Here is a 7,219-nt window from a genome sequence, read left to right as displayed (position 1 = left end):
AGTTTTGTTGCTTTATCCTGATATCTGGCCAGTCAGGTCCAAGCTCTTCTTTGTCCTCTCAAAGCGCCTTATTCTTAAACACTCTACTGAGTTTTCTTATTGCATTTCACTGTCTTCCTAGCATCTCTTGATGAGCTAAACAACAAACGCAGGCGCAATACCTGGCAGAAAGCCAGTATTTACCCCGATGGTGCATGACTTCCTCTGTGTGTCTCAAACTATGAAGCGTATCTCTCTGCTGCCACCTGTTGGCATCTGGCGAGCTGTCATGTTGCACCCAGAGGGCTCCTATCGCTTGTACTGAAGAGGAGCGAATGCGCACCCACAGCCTTAAAACGGCAGTGAATAGAAGGCTCCAGGCACAGAAAGTATAGGCAAACACTTCGAACGTTCGAAGATTTGTCCTCTCTTTGGAGAGTCATGGGCGGCGGGGGGGCAGCCCCTATTGACCAGCCGCCACTGGCATCACATCTGGTTCGTTAATCTAATGAAAGTAAAAAGCTTATGTCATTCTATAGTAAACTACAACATGGTCAACTGAATTTAACATCATCACCTGTGGATACGAGTTAACGGCAGGCTCAGTTGCTGTGCTTCGGATGATGACATAAGGTGGGGCACATTTCAGGTGTATTTTATGTTGTAAGATAAATCATTAAACTCTCTTGAGCTTGTGTTCACCAACGACCTTATTTCAGGCTCATTCAAAAATCCCGTAGACTTTCAGTGGAGGGAACCAGAAGTCCCTCTGTAACCTTGCAAAGCAGATGGATTCGCCCGTTTCCTCGTTTCTTACTAGCGAATCCATCTTGCAAAGCTCCTGTCTGAACTGTTTGGACCCGGTTAGAAAGTGACGGGACTAATCAGCGGTTGCTTTTGGGTGCGGCAGAGTCGTGACGTAAGCAAGCGGCGAGATGAGGCCGGTACAAGTATGGCTGAAGAGATTAGCGTGGTTGGTCGGTGTATTTTCTGGCAAATCCACTTCCTGGTTGAAACCAGACTCAAAAAACGGGAGAAACTGTCATTATTCTGTTTTTTTTTTTCGTTTAAGACCAAGAAAGGAAAAAACAGAAAAACAAGCCAGTTGTTGTTCCGCTTTTTTCATGTTGGTCACAAAACCAAATAACCTTTTAAAAAAGGGGTCCAATTTTTGTTCTTTCAATTCCGTTTTTTTTTTTTTCTTGAAATATGAATAATGAAATACTTGAGGAAAAGGAAATCATGTGACCCATTATAATAAGCAAAAATGCTCTATATACAACGTATGATAAATAATGTAAATTGTTTATTTACTGAAAATTTGATAGACTGTAATGTTATTACCTTTTTAAGAATATATTATATTCTTATTTCATACACACACACATACACACACACATATATAAATACATGTATGTACGTATGTATGTATGTATGTATGTCTGTATGTATATATATTTAAATATATACATCTATATGTTTGTGTGTTTGTGTATGTATATATAACTATTATCATACACTTTGGCTGGAGTTTTCAGAAAAGATTGTTTTTAGTGATGTAAAACTGCGGTTTCGTGTGGATGACAGGCCTAAAAGTATAAAAATATATATGCAGTTTCCCAGATACCCGGCTATGTGTGTACAAGACCTAACCTGACACGCCAGATGGATGTGTTTCACACATCCATCTGGGAAAGCTTCAATAAGAAACGTTTGAGAAAAGGCAGAGGCTTTGAAAAAACTCAGAGTGTGATTGGGTGAATGTTCTGTCACATTTCTACAGGCCAATCAGAGCAACAAAACATGTGACGTAGCTGCTATCAACCTGTGCGTGCGCAGCTACTGAGGAGTAACGCAAAACACAGCGACTATAGACATGTAAGTACACTACTTTTGTCATTTTTGAAAACAACTCACTGCTGTTCTTTGTTCTTCTTTTAATGAAGAAATGTCTTCAAGTTCTGATAAAACTGGCGCTTTAGCAGCATCCATGCTAATCTCTTCCTCCATAACTGCACCAGCTCTTGCTGCTGTTTATTTACGTCAGGTCACGACTCTGCCTGGCCTGAAAGTACTGCCCCTTGTCGCTGATTGTTCCTGTCACTTTCTAACTGGGCCGAAACAGTTCAGACAAGAGCTTTGCGAGATGGATTAGTCAGTGAAAAACAAGGAAATGGGCGTATCCATCTGCTTTGCAAGGTTAGTCAAAAACAGAAAAACAAAAAAATTACTCATTTTTTCTATTTTTGGTCTAAAATGAAAACACATAAAAAAAACAGTTTCTCCTGTTTTCTCGTGTCTGGTTTCAACCAGGAAATGGATCTGGCAGAAAATACACTGACCGTGGAAGCTGCTAAAGCACCAGTTTTATAAGAACTTGACATTTCTTTGTTAAAAGAAGAACAGAGAACAGCAGTGAGTTGTTTTCTTTTCAAAAACGACAGAAGTCATGTACTGACATGTCTACAGTCGCCATGGTTAGCTTAATGCAGTTCTCTATGGAGATTACTCTTGCGCCTCGGTTTAGGGCTATGATGTCACGTGTTTTGTTGCTCTGATTTTCCCATAAAGACGTGACAGATGAAACGTTCATCCAATCACCCTCTGAGTTTTTTTCAAAGGCTCTGCCCTTTCTGAAACGCTGTCTATGGAAGGTTTCCCAGATGGATGTGTGAAACAAATCCATCTGGCGTGTCAGGTTACTCAAGAGGGCCATCCATTAAATTTGACTAAATTCTTTAATATTATTGATGGTTTTCCTGTGATAATAATTTAATTTGTCATGGTTCTCCTCAAATTAAGCCATTATCAAAGGAAAAGGCATCCTAGTTGACCAAATAAATGATCTATGAGTATATGTCCTCTTAAAGCTACTGTCCTTTAAAGCTGCATTAAGCAATATTTTTACAGTTACCAAAGATAAAATCCTTTTCTGTTATGGAGAAGTGCTACCAGAAGTGACAAAGAAAAAATGATTAAAGCTGAATTTTTTTTATTTTTTTTATTTTTTTTATGCATATTTCAGATTTGCTTTTTAAGGCTACATGTGAATTTTTGCCTTAAATTACTACAGAAATGAGAAAAATGGCTCTTATGTGAATTTATTTTAGTACTACTACAATTGTAGCATTAAAAAAGCCATAGTTCTGTGGTGAACAAACAAAAATCAGAGGGAATTTATGCAGACTTTAACATAGTTAAAGGTGCTTTAAAGTAGTTGTTGTGACCATCAATTTTCTGTTTTCCTCTTTTATTTTTCCTCATACAGCAACAATGAAAAGATCCTTATAAGATCCTGAAAGGCTCTGTTTTTCAGGGCCAGGCTCATAGGTGTGTGTCTGTCTGTGCATTTCTAGCCACTGTCACACTTCCTGCTATTGCATCGTTAGCTGTGGCTTTTTATTAGCCCCTGGTGAGCTGCAGATGGGAGGGGGGTCAGCATCGCTCTGGCAGTAAACCAGCGTAGCCGTCAGGCCTACACACAGGAACAAACACCCCATTAAACCGAGGCCTTCACATATTACTGTAATAAAAGCCCCTGCTCTCGCCTTTATGGGCTTTTTAATTATGTCTATTCGTCTTCCCGGGCTCGTGAGCAACAGTTCATGATGAGCCCCATTTCACGAATACTCCCGCCACTGGCACAAAGCTGGGGGTGGGGGTGGGGGGGCATTAAAGAGAAAAAGGCGAACATGGCCTGGAGATAAAATATGACCGTTGTTACTGCAGTGCTATTTTATGTTTTAGCTCGCAGCATGGGGCTGCTTTTTCATCCCATCTTTCGGGGTTTTTCTTTGTTTTAGATGGGAACAAAGATAGAAAAGACTCATGCAGCTTTCTTGAATTGCATGCCAGCTTTGTAGTCATAATGTGTATAAATTATATCACAGAGCTTTGGAGCAGCTGGAAATATTAAGCAAACAAATCATCCATGCATGAATTTAACCCAAAAGCCAGCTCATGCAGCCTTTATACTTTTGCATGGCTAATATATGTACCATCTTAATAATTTGCATGTGTAAAGACTGATCAATAACTCTCCTGAACACCCCAGTCATGAGCAGACACGCCCCTGCAGCACACAAAAACCACGTTTTTTTTTCCTTACATCACAGCTGAAAAGCAGTGGTGTTTCCAGCTTGTGTGGTATTAAAGCATGCTGATTTATTGAGCAATATACAGTTCCTCATTGTGAACACAGCATACATTTTACAGCCAGGTCATTTTCTGCAAGGCTGGACACGACAGTTTAACCCCTTTTAACCCTGAAGGCCTGTAACCACGGACTACAGTGCAGAGGAGCCACAGAGGCAGACAGATGCAACTGAGGAAAGCTTCTGCTGCAAAGTAATGCTGCAAAAATAACTTCTGAAAAGCTGAGAATATAGGGCCTAAAGGGGAATTTGAAAATACATTATGAAGAATTTTTGCCTTAAATGTCCACATGAATTGAGAGGGACCTGGATAGAGGACCTCCACTTCACACCTGTAGTCAGACGAGCACCGCCATGTCCTCTTCTAATACCGTTTGTTACTTGAACTGAATGTCTTGTTTTCTTCGTACATCGCTGCCATAATAATATAGGCAAGTTCGTCACATAAGGAAATAGAAGTAGACAAAAAATATGTGATTTTTAAGACTAACAAGAACAGCGATTACATAACATTAAATTTACTAAATGGATTTATAATCCAAATGCAAGTTTCACGGAGCACAGACGTAATTTGCGACGGGAGTTTGGCTGGCTGGACGCTGACATCGTGGCCGAATGTTACCAGAGGCTAGTCCACTACGTCATTCAATACAGAAGACAAGGACTGTGCACGTTTTTGGAATAAAAAGCTGAAAGGATGAGCTTACATGGATTTTAATGAATCATTTAATAAATGATCCATATACACTGCATTTCAAATTATTTTGAAAATGACATTTTTCTCTTATTTTCCTAAATATTAATGCAAATGACAGAATATTTTTCAAGCCATCAGCCGTTAGAGCATAATTCAAATGTTTTTGAACAAACTTCATGATAATTATTTTTAGAAAATAAAAACCTCAAAACTGTGCCACATTATTATGAAAAACAAAGTTTAAAACATTTTATAGGTTGTAAAGAAGTGAAAATGGTCATTTGTAGAAATTGCAGCATCAGGGGGTCATATTTACTGAAATCAAAGCCATTTCAATCAAAAACATCTTAACAGGACAAGTTCCATGTTAACATAGGAGCACTTCTTTGATATCACCTTCACTATTCTTGCATCCATTGAACTTGTGAGTTTTTGGAGAGTTTCTGCTTGAATTTCTTTGCAGGATGTCAGAATATCCTCCCAGAGCTGCTGTTTTGATGTGAACTGCCTTCCACCCTCATAGATCTTCAGCTTGAGGATGCTCCAAAGGTTCTCAGTAGGGTTGAGGTCAGGGGTGGATGGGGGCCACAACCATGAGCTTCTCTCTTTTTATGCCCATTGCAGCCAATGACACAGAGGGATTCTCTGCAGCATGAGATGGAGCATTGTCATGCATGAAGATCATTTTGTTACTGAAGGCACGGTTCTTCTTTTGGTGCCAAGGAGTCAGAAACTCTATATACTTTGCTGAGGTCATTTTCACACCTTCAGGGACCCTACATGGGTCTACCAGCTCTCTCCTCATGACTCCACCCTCTCCTTGCTGATTTCACAGCCTTGTTGGGACATGGTGGCCATCCACCAACCATCCACTACTCCTCCATCTGGACCATCCAGGGTTGCACGGCACTCATCAGTAAACAAGACTGTTTGAAAATGAGTCTTCATGTGTTTCTGGGAACACTGCAACCGTTTCTGCTTGTGAGCATTGGTTAGGGGTGGCTGAATAGTAGGTTTATACATGACTGCAAGCCTCTGGAGGATCCTACACCTTGAGGTTGGTGGGACTCCAGAGGCAACAGCAGTTTCAAATACATGTTTGCTGCTTTGTAATGGCATTTTAGCATCTGCTCTCTTAATCTGATGAATTTTTCTGTCAGAAACCTTCATTATGTCTTTATCTGCACAAACCCATCTGTGCCCTGAATCAGACACAAATTTCTGCACAGTACGATGATCATGCTTTAGTTTTCTTGAAATATCTCATGTTTTCATACCTTGTCAAAGGCATTGCACTTTTTGATACTTTTCAGCAGCAGAGATCCTTTTTATTTCCCATTTTGCTGAAACCTGTGGCCTGCTCAATAATGTGGAACGTCATTCTTAAGTAGTTTACCTTTTCCTCATTCCTGTTCAAAATGGTAAAATGTGGAGAGCTGACTGAAAATGAAAGAGCCCACATTAAAGCACTTCATGATGCTGGATGGTCTCTGAGACAAATATGACAGGTGGTCTAATACATTTGTTAAGCACTGTATATTCAAAATAAAAATATCTATACACACATGAAACTGTTATATATAAACTTATTTTATTTAAAATCATAGAGTACATCTTCTCATTTCACTGAGAAAATACAAGAAAGCAAATTCTGCTTTTATGTCTCACTATCAGTTATTATTTTAACATGGATGATTTAATAAATGATTCAGTAAAACCCATGTTATCTCATCGTTTCAGCTTTTTATTCCGAAATCTTGCACAATCCTTGTCTACTGTATTGAATGATGTAGCGACTTGCCTCTGGCAACATGGCGGCGATGCAGACATCTGGCCAGCCAGCCATTTCATATTATGTCTGTGCTCAGTGATACGTGAATTTGGATCACAAATCGATTCATTAAAATCAATGTAACGTTATTGCTGTGCTTCTTAGCCCAAAAACTCACAGATTTTTTGTTTACGTATTTTTCCTTATGTGGCGGACTTGCCTCTATTAACATGGCGGCGATACACAGAGAAAACAACAAAGATGTTCAGTTCAAGTGACTTCCGGTATTAGAAGATGAAATATGGTGGCAACTTTCCCACTCCCGGTGTGAGGTGGCGGTCCTCAGATGCATTCAAGTACTCTTGCATAAATTAGAAAAATGTCTCTTATGTGAATCTATCTTTTCTACTATAATGATATTTCCAGCAGTTTTTTTAAATGATAAATTATCAATTTTTAAACTTGTAACTGTGTGTGTATTTCGTGGCTATAACATGTTTATCGTTGCCATGAAAATACATTATATGTTGAATTCTGCAGCATAAAGATGAGCAACCAGCTGATTGACCTCAACTTTTCTCTGCCGCTGGCTGTGCGTCGAGGCTCCGCCCATTCATC

This window comes from Cheilinus undulatus, linkage group 24, assembly GCF_018320785.1.
Source record: "Cheilinus undulatus linkage group 24, ASM1832078v1, whole genome shotgun sequence".
NCBI lineage: Eukaryota > Metazoa > Chordata > Actinopteri > Labriformes > Labridae > Cheilinus > Cheilinus undulatus.
Note: the sequence above shows the minus strand (reverse complement) of the source record.